General features: G+C 39.7%; 1 protein-coding gene across 9 annotated transcripts in view; it reads left to right on the top strand.

The window, feature by feature from the left end:
* LOC128738844 (MOB kinase activator-like 2) overlaps positions 1 to 14,764 on the top strand; it is a 220,039-nt gene that overhangs the window by 168,846 nt on the left and 36,429 nt on the right. For 3 of the 9 annotated variants that reach the window (XM_053834277.1, XM_053834275.1, XM_053834276.1), the window contains exon 1: positions 12,928 to 13,073. The exons of the other annotated variants lie outside the window; for them this stretch is intronic. The gene's annotated coding sequence lies outside the window, so the exon portion shown is untranslated. Of the gene's footprint in view, positions 1 to 12,927; positions 13,074 to 14,764 lie in introns of those variants that run through there. 9 annotated transcript variants of the gene reach the window in all.

Here is a 14,764-nt window from a genome sequence, read left to right as displayed (position 1 = left end):
AACTTTCTTTTGCTGAAAAAAGATTCAAATTTTCCCAGCGGAATCCAGAGATATTCACTTTTATTGATAATCATTGATAAAACTAGGGTAACATGCCATTTATTTGACCACAATATCAAGAAACAACCATGTGTCATCAACAAATATCATGTCATCGGATTCCTCTTGAAGATAGCTCATTTATGGCGAAAAAAGATCAATTTTATCACAGCAGGATCCTGAGATATGGACCTTGAAATCTCTTCATGTTGAAAAAAGTAAGGTAAAATGCCCTTCTTTTGGCAAAAACTGCTAGACACAGATGCGTATCGCAAGCAAGCATTACACCATTGGAATCCTTATAAAATATCTTGTTTTTTTTTTTTGATCTCAAAAGATTAATCCTAGCTCAGCGGCGTTCTGAGAAATCGAGATAAAGTACTTTTTTTTCTAAAAAATCCCCACCGGGCATTGTCTTTCGCCTTTAGCCATTTGGCCGTGCAACCGATGTAGATGATTGCCCGGGACTTAACCAAGATCTTTGACGCTTAGGATTTTCGAAATATATCTACTTTTTCTCGCCAGTCAAAATCTGATTGAGAAATGATTTTTATTTGTACTTGGCGAGCAGCAAGTCACATATGATTTTTTGGTTTTCAACACTCTTGATTTTTCACGTCAAATTCAGAATTTTTAAATCTTTTGAACTATTCAAAACAATGTAAAGTAGTGCGATTTTTCAAAAGCTTGTTGAAAATGTTTGATTTGCCAAAGCTTCTACAAACATTTAATTAGTTTCTGCAGCAGTTTTCTTTAAATGATAACAGAAAATCAGAGTACTACCGGAACTCAAATTTTGGCCATTTAAATTTTTTTTCGAAATTATAACAAGCAGGGATCAATTTACCAGGTAGACTTTGGGAGCCAATCTGGACATTTTGAAATATCCCCTATTGATTCTACCTGGAAACGACTAATTTTGAGCTCCGGTAGAACCGATCACAATTTTTCCTGAGTATCCAGATGAGCTCAAAATACATTCAAATGATCACCCAAGAACTCGTATTGAAAAATCCTGTCATTTGATAGTTTATTTGCCATATTTTTCTACAAAATTTAAAATGGCTAGTTTTGAGTTCCGGTAATCGATAGTGCTCGAAACAATTGACAATAAGTACATACAGCGCATACAGTTTTACCCCTGGTAGCATTCTTTCATCTGTCAGCCCATGCATATGACTACTGAACTGCTGGCAGTGTTTGTCTTTCTCAGTTTTCTACCCTTCAAAACAATTCATTCATGAATTGCAGCACTGAATGATTGCTCGACAAACCTGTCAGTCAATTTCCTAGCTCTTGACTGATATTTTAGATCTCAAAGTTAAGTTTTTTAAACTGCCTGCTTTTTAAAATCAACCAAGCCTGGTTGAACGAAATTAATTACAACTTCGGGGCAACGTTTACGTTTGTTGTAATTTTGTTTACCGTTGTTGGCAGTTCAAATGAATGAATGATTCAGGCTTGATTTCGTCCACTATTGTCGAGAATGAATGAATGTAGAGAACAACACGAACATGAACGCAAGTGATTCGCTCGAATCGTTGGTTTCAGGTAATGCCGAGTTTATTTTATCTGTACTAGAAACAATAAAGAATGAGCGGTATATTGCATCAATTCAGTCGTATTGCATAAATTGAATATGAAATTTCTAAGCACTGCCAGTAGTACTCTCAACGAATGTTCCGGCATGTGCAGCATGAGCCAGCGTTTTACAGGATTGTGTAAGATTCATTTTTATTGACCTCAAATGAAAGGGAAACTATTGCGCAGTCCGTTAAGTAGATTTCTAATTTTATTTTAGCTGTTACCAATCACGTCAAAAAAATCGCAATGCGATCTGTAATATCTCCGGGAATTTTTTTTCATTAAAGTCCAAGGTTCTTTTACGACTAGTTGCATAAAAACGATCAGAAATCAGTGGAGATAGAGCCATGAGTGTAACTGAAGATACCCTAATTTTTAATGCCGGAGACGTAAAGAGTAATGAGCTTTCAAGAATTTGGCAAATTTGAACAGAAAAGGTTTTGAACTTTCCTTTTTCTCGTTAATAATTTTATTCGAGATAGAAAAATATCAAGTTAAAAATATATTCATATGAAACAATGAAATGGAATGGAAGTTTTGGTACTAATAGTTTATATATAATATATACAGTTCATTCGGTGAGGAATGAGGTAACGGTTGGCCGATTCCCCACAAAATTACTCATAGTGCTCTCCAATTGGCGCTCGAAGCTTAAAAATCAATTAACCGGCTGCTTATAATGCTCACCATCCTCACTTTTTGCTCTCAGGCAACCTCACAAAAACAAAAAAAACACTGCACTGCTCCATTGCACGCCCGCCTGCGGTCAAAAGGCTCGTAAATTTTTTATCGTTCTCTTCCGTCTGGATGAATAAACAACAACGGTGGCACGAGCGCCAAAAAATGGTCTCTATATGTATCTGTGTGTGTATAGAGATTCCCTTAGTTTGAACTTTTGATCATTCGTGCTGCTTGGTGTGGCACGTGCGGTGTGTGGCACTATATTTATGTGATGGTTTTCGCTTGTGTGAAACCAAACACATGTGACCCTCCCTAGAGTTCCTTTCGACATAAGGCTTGCCCGCTTGTTTGCCCCTTTTCCTCTTCGCCGTGGACAACTGGATTGTGATATTGGCAATAAACCTCGATACATCACAGTGGAAGCTAGATCCCGTTCCTCCGTGGCAGCCAATAATCTTCGTAGGGTGGCCAGCTTTTTAATTTATAATTTTATAACTGAAAAGCTATTGATCCGTTTCTTTGATGGTTTGCCTTTAAGTTTATACGATTTTCTCTGAAGACCAGAACTAAGCTCGAAGTTTCTATTCCATAAATATTTGCTTTGATTTCTATGATTTATAACTTCGTACACTGGGTCAGACGAATCACGTTGTGCAATATCACGCCACGGCTAGCAGCCAGTCGATGACGGTGGCCTCTTTTGCAATTCTCTCCAACTACCACTAAGCACTTTCGAAGGGGAAACGCTGATGTCACCGATTGGAACTGTTTGACTGTATCCCGAGGATAGACGCGGTTTTAGTAATCGTGTAACGTCTATCTTTTATTGCTAACTGTTTCTTAAATTACGCCACTATATGTTATTTCTAAACATTACGGAAAGCCAACACAGGAAACGTAGGTGCAACCTGTGAACATATGTGACCTAATTTTCCGGTACGATTTGGCCAAACCACTGCTGCTAGAGTGAATGTAGATCAAAGAGTCCAGACGTTCATATCCAGCTGAGCAGGCCAATGCAATGTGTCTGTGTGGTTGTGGGGTGGTTGAATTAAAGCGCATAAAATATGAGAATGAAGTAACTTGCTTTGAAATGTGTTTTGAAATTTGATTCGCTTAGGATTTTTTTTAATTAATGTGCAACACTGGTTGTGGGACAGGAAATATTTGCTGTGATGTAACTTACGAGATGTGATTGAAGACTTCTTTACTAGATTAAAACAAGTTCGGCATAGAATATATTTTTGTCGATTTAGAATTTTTTCCGCTTTACTTTCAATCTACTGGGATACTGTTGACTCTTTCAGTTATCTATCGGCAATCTTAAGGTAAATAAAATGTACATTTTTTGCGCAATTATTAGTTTTATTACTACTTATCAGGACCGGATTTGTCTAGATAATTTGACAACACTGGAAAGATCATGCCGATCCACAGTGCTACATTCCGTTTTCAAAATTTGACCTGTTTTTATTTGACAAACTTCGCGGCCAGCTGTTAAAAGTATCAGACGATTCCGGGGCTAGTGCTACGATTCTGTTGACTCTAGCAGCCTCTCCCGACAGTCGATGCGAACATGCCACGACTGGCTTGTTAGACCAGTGCCGATCTCGAGGCCGGCTTGGAGGTTTCAGTGGACAATTAGATCAAATCGTCGATTTGCACAGTAGGCATTTGGCAAATGAATTGAATTACAATAATTTGATGACCACTGGTTCCTGCAAGACGGCACTACATGCCTCACAGCCTATGGAAGCTTGACTTGTGTTCCCCAATCGATTGACATCGTGAACCCACGATTATGATTAGATACGGTTTTTAGTTTCCAGTAAAAAGCGATTGTGTCAAAATGATGGAGTCGCAGAGTATTTTGTAACTTACTCTAAATAAACGAAAGCCAAAACCCAAAACAATGCAGCTCACATTAAAACCTAGGAAACGTAAGCTTTATCCATGCGTTCTGCATTGCCCAGTTTATCACAAAGTGAAGTAAGAAAATTAGTAATGCATAATAGGTCTTGCCATTTAAATGTTGTGATAATTAAAAGAACAAACAAAAGAGAAACTATTCAGTCGGTTTTTATTCGGGCGGATGCCCCTTTGTACTTCGCTTCACCAGCTAACTATGGATGCGGAATCAAACGATGCGTGTTGCATATTAATTTAGAAGCGTTTTCCGTTGCATGTGTCATAAACATTGTTTCGTGTGCAGTCAAAGGTCGGAAAAAATGCAAAGTGTGGGAATTTCGAAATCAACTGTTTCCTAAGAAAATATCCTCCCATTGGAATATTAATTCAAGTATAGTTGACTAATACAATAAGCCAAAAATCTAAAACGTTCCAACCACGTGCGGAAAACAAATGCACTTTTATTTCGAACCCATTATTTGCATACACAGAACAACAAATGGTGCGCAATCATTGCACTTCGCGGCCACTTGAGCACGTACGACGAATAGAGAAAGGTTTTTTTGCATATGCACGAGTACTTTTCCAACGTATGATATCGTGTTTTTGCCATAATGAGTAAAAAAAATTCGTTCGTATTATTAAACCAACTATTATCAAAATATTACCTTCGAGATTTTAAACACACTTTGACTACCGAGTAGCAAAAGCTGTCTGACCTCCATCGAGGTTTCCAATACCGCCCATTACTCTAGATAGTACACACCGGTGCAGCTGGAATGGCCGTGATAAATTAGAAATGTAAATCAAACCATCAAATTAACGTGCGCTTGAATACTGCAACCCATTAAGGGTGATTTGCATTGTTGGTTGTTGGCATTGTCGGCATCACCACCACCACTACCACCGCACCGGTTTTAATAGCGATTTCAAATGGGTGTCTACGTCGTGCGGCTGGGCGACCAGCTATCCAGCAATCCGACATTCAATAGTTTCTGTGCCACATTAGTTGAGCAATAGGCCGTAATTCTAAAAAAAAATTGAAAGTGGTGTGAACGAAAGGTCACACGCTATTTTTTTTCAAAACATCTGCTCAATGTTTAATTCGAATTTCGCATCATTCTCAATGTAAACACTTTGGCAATGTTGATAAACATGGGTTGCGTTTCGATCACTGCCGAAATTGGCAATTTCAGATTGAAAAAAAATCACCTATCGATCACACAAAGACAAACAACAATCGATAAACAAATGGTAGCTGCCAATCGGAATGGCAAAAGACGCGATGTAGAATAAATTGGTTGGCCGTCATGTTTATTTCCAATGTGTGTTCGACATTCACGGTTATATGATGCAATACGTTCACGGATTTTAGGTTAGATAAACTACATGCAATAACGTTTTAGATGAATTGTTTAGAATATCGCCATGAAGATACAAAAAAAAACATGAAAAATCGGCAGAATTTATTGCAACCGAAGATCAAGTTTCCGCGTGAACTAAAACTTCACTTTGTCAGGTCAAACTTGATAGTGAAAGGTGTGACGCGAATACAAAACTTCTTCTGCTACAGGGGATTGTCAGCGAGCGATGAGTCAATAACGGCGTAGTGGCAGCCAAGCCAGCTACCGAGTGACCACCGACCGTCAAAAGTTAATTTTCACTTGTTTAAATATGCCAAACACTTACCGTGTCGTTGGCACGTTTTTAAAGCGAGACACCTACTTGCGCGAGAGTTTGGAGACGGTCCATATTTGGCGGGAAGGACCTGAAGAAACCTCGGATGACTCAGATGTGTCGTTCAGGCCAATCGACCTGAGGGGCACACAATAGTTTATCTTCTCTGCCACGAATAAGTCAAATTTGAAACGTCAATCATCCTCTCCTCGGTCGATTTCCTCCATCTGTATCGGGAACAGAGGAGCTGGTTCAATGTAGTCATATGATTGACAGCAGAAAGACCTTTTCCACCGTCGAACAGATCATCGCCATGCACACATTCAGCGTGTTTTGCTTGATGATTGCTTTTTTTTAATATCGATGGAGTATTGATAGAAGCATGACTTAATTTGCACGACTGGGACTTCGGCTTGACGCACGTATTCATCGATATAAAACAGATATGGAACTGATGTCACTTTGCCATCCATCGCTGCGGCGGCGTTATGAAAACACAGATTTGAAAAGTACAAACAGAAATGTGTTTGAAATTTATAGTACGGAATTGCGCCGCATGGTGTTCGATTTTGTGCCTATATTATGCAAATATACAATTAATCATAATACATAATTAATCAGAATATGAATTGGGGTATTTTTATAAATTACTAGCTGACCCGACAAACTTCGTATTGCCACAAATTAAACTGTGTTGTACATAAATCGTGAATCTCGGATGACCTTTGTCACAATCTTGAGTTTTGCAAGTTTCTGGGGAGTTCATGGGTGTTCTAATATACAAATTTTCCTCACAGTAAAGTAGAAAACAACTCCCCCCATTGCTTAGCCTGATAAAATAAAGCGGATAGCATTTAAATATTCGCCATCATTACAAACCATTTCGCCGAAAACCATTTGCGGAACACCAATTCTTGGTTGACCATAACGCGGAATATAGAGTTTTGCAGAATACCATTACCATACGCGAAAAACCTTACGCGGGATGTACCATTTCACGGAAAATCTTCTCGTAGAAAGTACCATTTCGCAGGTGTGACCCAACTGAAGGAAAGTAATAGAGGTCAGTAGATCTAGGAAAATAAATAAACCTAGATAGATGTGATCTCTACGGGGGGCTGCCCTCCGCATTGGCCGGCGATTCCGACGGCAGGTCGCCGGCAACACTCGCGGTCTGTGGCCGTCTCGCGCTGAATTATCTAATGTTACTATTGATAATTTTTGGTGGTCTTGTTATTGAATAATGTTTTATGAGAGTCTAAAATTTCTCGAGTCCGATTAGTTTTTGAGTTACGCAAAAAAATCTGTTTTATTTGTATGAGAGTCCTTATCCCCCTACCACAGAGGTGAGGGGTCTCAAACCATCATTAAAAAATTCCTGCTTCCAAAACCCCCCACATGCCAAATTTGGTTGCATTTGCTTGATTAGTTCTCGAGTTATGAGGAAATTTGTATTTCATTTGTATGGGAGCCCCCCCTCCTAAAAAGCTAAGCTCCTAAGTGGGGAGGGGTCCTAATTCACCATAGAAAAAATTCTTGTCTCCAAAAACACCCACATGTACAATTTTGTTATATTTGCTTAATTACTTCTCGAGTTATGCAGAAATTTGTGTTTCATTTGTATGGGAGCCCCCCTCTTAGCGGGGGGAGGGGTCTCTTACCATCATAAGAATCTTCCCTGACCCCAACAACCCCTATATGCAAATGTTCACGTCGATCGGTTCAGTAGTTTTCGATTCTATAAGGAACATACGGGCAGACAGACAGAAATCCATTTTTATAGGTATAGATTGCAAAAATGGGCCGAAGGGTCACAAAATTTGATAAAATCTTGTACATGAGCATAGGAATTGATTCATAAACAAAAATATTTTTTTTATGTACAACCTCATGGCGCTGTCAGGAAGTGAGGAAGTGGTTTCTATATGAAAACACTATTTTTAATATTAGTCTAAAAGGTGATGTTCAGTATGCAGAAAACATTCAGCATATAAAGACATAAAAAACATGACTTAAGTATTTATTGATACATTTTAAGTATGCAGAATTGGGAACATGGGCAAGAAAGTGGGCAGAATTAGGCACCGTGAATAAGTTTACAAAACGAACCGTAGCACAACAAGTTACTACTATCAACGTTGTTAATACAAATCTAGAATACTTATAATAGCGGAAGAATCATAGAAATGTCTTAACTGCGTAGAATATGGTACGTTTACGGTAGATCGAGTAGATACCCCCTCTTTCCGCTCCTCCAGTAGCTGTTCTGTATCCCAAATTCTAACAACTAGCCGGTGCAGACAACTAGCGAGCTTTTCTGGTCCCGTATGAATAAACTTCGTTCCGATGCCATCTTTCCCAGCCGATTTATTGTTCTTTAGCTGCATGATGACCTCCCTAACCTCGCATATTGTTGGGGCTGGCACCGCTTCTCCGTTTGTCGCACCGTCGAAATTGTTTTCCCCGCTGCCATGGCTCCCCACGTGCGCGCTATCCAGGTGTTTATCGAACTGCTGCTTACTCCTTTCGGCTACTTCACGATCGTCCGTCAAAATACTGCCATTTTTATCCTGACATATTTCGACTCGTAACCAAAAGCCTTTTGCGGGAGACGTTCAGTTTCTGACAGTACTTTCGCGGTTCCTGAAAACGATACAGTCGCTCCAACTCCGCATACTACCGGAAGAATTAGGTTCGCTTAGGCTTGTTAGACGAGTGCAGTGTTGCGAAGTCCGCGCTTCGTGTTGTCCAATTTTCTCACACGCGCGTACTCCTTCTAACAAACAGACTGGCATGAGCATTGCGAGTATGTATTTAGCTATTATCGTCGTCGCTAGAGTCGTCGTTCTCTCTCCTCATTGCAACCCGAGCAGTTGATACCGACCCCGCGGATGCAAGCGTGGTCGTAAGATAAAGAATAAAAGAAGAAGTAAAGCATACTCTGTAGCAATACATCCGAGTGTTGCCCACTCGCTCGCGGGCTGTTGGGCTCATGAGCGGGCTGTGCAGAAAGACGCTGCGAGGCTGAGCGATCGCGAGTGTGTAGTTAGGAAAATGTATGCACACTGCACTAGTGGTTGTTTGTCGTACGCTTGCGGAGTAAGCGTTGCATGTTGTGCTTCTTACACTGACTTCCGTTAGTGTCGCACCACGAGCAATACTGCGAACCATGCCTACTCACACGCGAAACAGTATGAGAAACATAGCATTCAACGTTTACGCCGCACACGCAGGCGTAAAAGAAACAGCCACTGGTGTTGTGTGCAGACATTCTGCTACCCACAAATTCGCACACGCATATCCTCACATCGTCTTCCTGCATAGCTTATTGCCGAGTCAAAAAACTTGTGGGGAATCAGCTGCCCCTGAGGCTGGTGGTGCACTGGGATACAAATTTTTCGTTACTTTTTTCTTTTCTTCTTCATCTTCGCCCTCGATTCGCGATGACGGAGTTCCACGATCCCTTTTACTCTCTGGAATTTCTCGTATGATGTATGAGTGCAAAAATGTGCATTTTTATTTCTGCCTCTTGCGCTCTTTAACTCCTATCCTTACTTCACTCATATGATATCGTAAACGTTTATAGATGGCAACACCGTAACTCCGTCAACGCGAATTTTACTCACGGACGGGAGTACGAGCCGACGCGAGTAATCAGTATCAGCTGCTAGCTAAACACACACTCGCAAAAACTCGGTGCAGTGCATAAAGAAATAAAAGCGCGTGTTTTAAAGGGATGCTTATGCCGGCGTGTTCGTTAGAATAAGTACTCGTGTGTCAGAAAATTGCACCACACGAGTCTGGCCTTCGTAACATCGACCACGAGGTAAATTAGGAGGCCATACAATCCCTATTCCCATTTCGTGGCATTTATTGGAGATTCATTGAGTCGAGGGCCTCCTATGAAGTAAATAATGCATCATCCTTTGCATGGGCATGGCTAGCAATAGTGGGACTGATCCAATGTTCCAGTGTTGGCTAGAGCAAAAATTATGCAAAAACATAATTTTTCAAACGGCTGGAGTACACTTAAGCCTTTTTAACTCAGGGCTCAGGGGATACGTGGTACTGTGAAAAGTGAAAATAAAACATCTTTTGCGGAAGTTTTGTTTGTTACATTTCAAATTTACTCTTTGTCACCCTCCTTTTTAACGATATGTTTCTTTCTAGCGAAACTTTCTAGCTGAACTATAATGACCACTAATGTAAATATTTTCCTATCTTTTTAGGTAAGTGAAGACGCAAATTCATTACTAAGTATCATTTGATGTCATACGGTTTTTCCCAGTACTGTAAGTACAAGTAGTAGTTGAGCAGTGGAGTATATAAAAACTTTCCTGCGAAATTTATTTTTATTTTATATATAGTTAGAATTTCCCAAAAATCGATTTTCTATTTAATTCATGATCATAGTGTACATATATTTAAGTATGCACACACAAAATTTTATGCCAATCCGTCAAATATTAATGAAGTTATACGCATATTTGTAACGACGTGTCACAGCGATTGGAGAAGGAACGCGAAACTTTGAACACGTGTTTCTAAGAATTGTGTTTTCAAAGTCGGTGAGCAAGATTTCTCGAAAACGACTGAACCGAATAACTTCAAATTTTGATGCAAGTGTTCTCAGGATATACATATTCTAGAGATTAATCGAAGGTTTTTCCTCACCGATTATTATTCCTCATTTTATGGACAATTTAAGAGCAAAATTTATCCCTAAAATCAATTTTTTATGTTTAAGAAGCCGTTATTTCGTCAAAAATGATTATTTTTCTAATTCCTGCGATCAAACTTTAAATAATAATTTTTTATCACCGTTTCCGTACTCACCGCTAGACGACTTATTTTAGAAGAGTTCCAGGAGATTAACTATACTAGCTTTTTCAATAACTGTTTTCAAAAACAAAATATGTCACAATACAACAAAAGCTACCGTAAGATGTATGCAAATTTTTACTTTAATTAGGGTCTGATTCTAATTCCCGTCGTAGTAAGTAAAGCCATTCTAATTTTCATCATTTGTTGGATGGATTTAATGAATACTCCAAAAGTTCTTGTGCTGATTTGACTAAAACACACTTATCGTCCAATCCGTGAACTTTGAAATCACTGAAAAGCGATTAATTAAGCTTATTATTGAAATTACGCAACTGACTTTATTTCTTAAATTCGTCGTACCGTTTTAAAATCCGTCCATCAAAATTTTTCATCGTCCGAACTAAAAATCACAACAATGTTTACGAAGCTAACGCGCATGTATTTGTGTAGGACGGCAAGACAAATGTTATTCTGCAAAATTTCTGAAGGTCAGGCAAGTTTTCTTGGCTGAAGAATAACGACAATGCCTTGCGTGAGTTATTTTCATTTATGAATGACGGAAATTAAAACAATTAGTCGTTATTTTCTTTTTCGTCGCACGAAAAAACGTAGGAAATTTGACTGCTAGGATTTCTTTAATGAAAAAAGGCATTTAAATACATCTCAGCTCACTTTGATTCATCGCGTTGTGTGTCATAAAAACGCTGATATTTTTAATAATTTGTGTTGAATAGGAAGGGAATAGGCAATTATGACGAAGCAGCAACATACCCTAGTTAAAAAGTTTTCTCTATAAAAATTCTAGAAAAATCGAATTTTCTAAGCCTTTTTTAATCCTTGAGGAACGACAAATGGTTTATACCATGACAGAGCAACTCTTGTGTTACAGACTACAAGGACTGAGAGGGACGATTTCGGGGCAGTATTTCATTTCTTCAGTTGAAATAATTTAAATTTTGTAATGAATATTTTCATAAATTTTCGTTTTCATCACGTATTAAACGCATCAAGCTAGCCTAAACAACACGTACCGACCTAACTCTCGATTCCTCTTCTGGAAAAACGACTGTCAAACATTGCATTTATTATCGATACTAAAAATCGTGTTGACCAGTGTAATAGTTTCCCGCTGCCCAGTGCGCACACAGTTTGTTCGCGTAATCAGCTTAAATTAGCGCGCCAGTAGGTATGCCAACTTTAATCGACTCGTATGACAATTGGGAAACTTGATTGTGCCGGGCTGTTGTTGTTTACATCGAGCTTGAGACCGACCGACTGACTTCCTTATTAGAATGAGAGAAAGCGGGTGTGACTGCAGCGAGCTAAAAGTTGCAGGGCATAAACAAAACGCAGTTTTTGCAATTTAAATCTCACCACTCGACAACAATAACAACAATAGCGTCGCTCGTTTGGTCGATCCCGCACTTTGTCCCGCACCGAATGGCCTCCACGCAAATTACTATTGCCGGACCGAGCCTGAGCGAGCGGGGCAGCAGTAGCAGCAGCAACAACAACAAAGTACTCGGTCAGCGAAATTAATCGACGCGCGTTTCGATTGTTGACGGCGATAGGCGACACCCTGTTGTTCACGAATGCCACGTGCAATTCAACTACTAGGCCCGGCGACAAAAGGAGATCTCGCGAGAACGTGTTCAGGTTTCTCTAATGAGGCACGCTACGGTCGACATTAACAGCTGTAAAGTCGGTTTCGAGCATTCATTGATAGGGGATATTGTTGTACTTTAAGGAAATCGTTTTTAATAATGAATATAAATATTGTAAAATGTACTGTCAAATGTTAGAGGGATTTCACAAGTGTGCTAAACTGCAACTTTTGGTGCAGTCAAAATATTGAATTGCACTGCTTGTCGTTGCAAAGCAACTTTCCCCTATGCACTACAAAGTTCACACATCCGTAACCGAGCTGTTGTACTGCAGTAAACCTGCCTTGCCTATATACTCAAGGAAGTTTCCGCCGCTGACTGGTTCCTTCATCGTTTTAATGGCGCAACACGAGAGCGACTAAATCCGTTTTGCGAGGCTTGTCCACTCCGCGTGAGAGAGACAAATCGACCGTCACCGTGTTTCTGCCATATCGTTGTTGGGTACTGCCGCGGTGGCGAGAGAATTGCGCCAATAGGACCGCTGCTGTACCCTTTGTATTAACGGTAATTGAGCTAACGCGAACAGTGCCGTATTAACACTTCGCCGGGTCGAACGCGTTCGGATACCTTTTTTTTGCTAGTTTGTTGCCGAATGTCACGTTATGTCGCGGTGAATACAAGAATTAATTTCGCTAAAAAACGAATGTGTATGACAATTACATGCAAGTGCTAAATTAATATTCCATAAACCAGAAGGTATTACTTGTTATTGCGGGTTTTTTTTTCTAACTTTGTTAAATCGTAACGCTGATTGGTGAAACCCCTCGTGATTCATGCGGATTTCGGAGGTCAACACAGGATTCTTATACCTACTAAGAAGGTGGACGTTCTGACGTTGTTCGAACCCGGATATGAACGCCACAGCAATTGCTGCCAGCGCATACAGCTCATCGCATTCGCATTCACAAAAATGGGCGAAAGCAAATCATGCGTGAAAGTGAACCGACGCGTGAAAGCGAATTTGTCCAACCAATCGCACCAACGCGCGGGTCGGTTGGTGGTGAATTATCCAATGGTGAAAAATAGTTAAAAGGTGTATTTCTTTCGGGCTGGAAAGCTGTTTCATTGCTAGTAATATTGTTCAAATGATCATAATTCTCAATTATTCTTCACTTGAAACAGGCTTTGTGAGAAATAGTAAACCAACATTTATGTTTCATTACACAAGCCACAATCGTGATAAACCACAACTTACCTCGCATCGTGTGACATGCTCAGAAGTAATAGTCCAAGAAAAATAAAAAAAAAGTACTCAGCAATCGCGATAATCCACTCTGAATCCCCCTACTGCACCCTTTCCCCTTTACTTGGATACTAGTCACGGAAGGGTATCCGGTTCGTCTGCATTGCTACGATGGAAACCGACGTCAGTCAGTGGTAGTAAGAAATGAAGTGCTTGCCCAATTTGGAATGTCCTGTTGGTTGGTTGGTTGGTTGGCTGGCTGGTTGATTGGTGCTATTGTCAACGATGCCGTAAGGGTTGAGTCATCCACGGCATTCACTGAACTGGCAAAATTGCGAAACGCTCGAATTATGTTGCTCTGCGAAGAGGATAAACCTTTTTGGGCCAGAATGCTGTAAGAAATGTCCGGGTTTGATCATAAATCTAGCCGAAAGATTACGGAAGTTCAACAATATGTAACGATTGCAGGTGATGATGACCGACCAGTGTATTTGCTTCAGTGAGCAGTTACCTGATTTGGGTCGATTGTTAATGTGTTTAAGCGACATTATAAAATCCAGTCAATGTTCCGAGTATTTCTTTTTTCTATTAAAATCCATTTTCCAAAAATAAACAGATTGTAGACAATCCATTTGGAATTGCGGCTAATGGTTGAGGATAATTCGTGTTAATCTAAAAACGATTTCGAGCTCGAATACATTTTTTGCATGCTTCTCAAGGTAATACAAGGTTATACACACTTGTCGATGGAAAGAACAGTGCAAAACGGTCAACACGTCTCGCTCGATTTCAATGTACTCTGTCGAACGAACTCCCAGTTCTCGGCATCGAGCATGAATTTTTGATAACCATTTTATTGCCGCATTATTATTCAAACTGGAATAATGCGATGTTGGATATCGGCACGGTGCCAGAGGAGGCAGGAACAAGTCTCGACGTGAAGAACAGTATATGTACCAGTCAGATGACGATGAAGGTACATTGCTTCTTGTGAATTTATTTACATTTTTTCCAGTACCGAAGGTATTTTGTTTTTGAATTTCTGCCTGAAATCTTATAGTATTACTTAAATTATCGTAAAATTTATCGTACGTTCACACAAAATGTTTTATAGAAAAATCATTCACATTCTAATTTGTTTAATTGCTACCCTTTTAAAGCAGATTTCTACGCTTGGTACGGTAGATTTACTGTATTAATTTAT

The sequence above is a fragment of the Sabethes cyaneus genome, chromosome 2, assembly GCF_943734655.1.
Source record: "Sabethes cyaneus chromosome 2, idSabCyanKW18_F2, whole genome shotgun sequence".
NCBI lineage: Eukaryota > Metazoa > Arthropoda > Insecta > Diptera > Culicidae > Sabethes > Sabethes cyaneus.
Note: the sequence above shows the minus strand (reverse complement) of the source record. Positions and strands in the feature narration are given on the sequence as shown.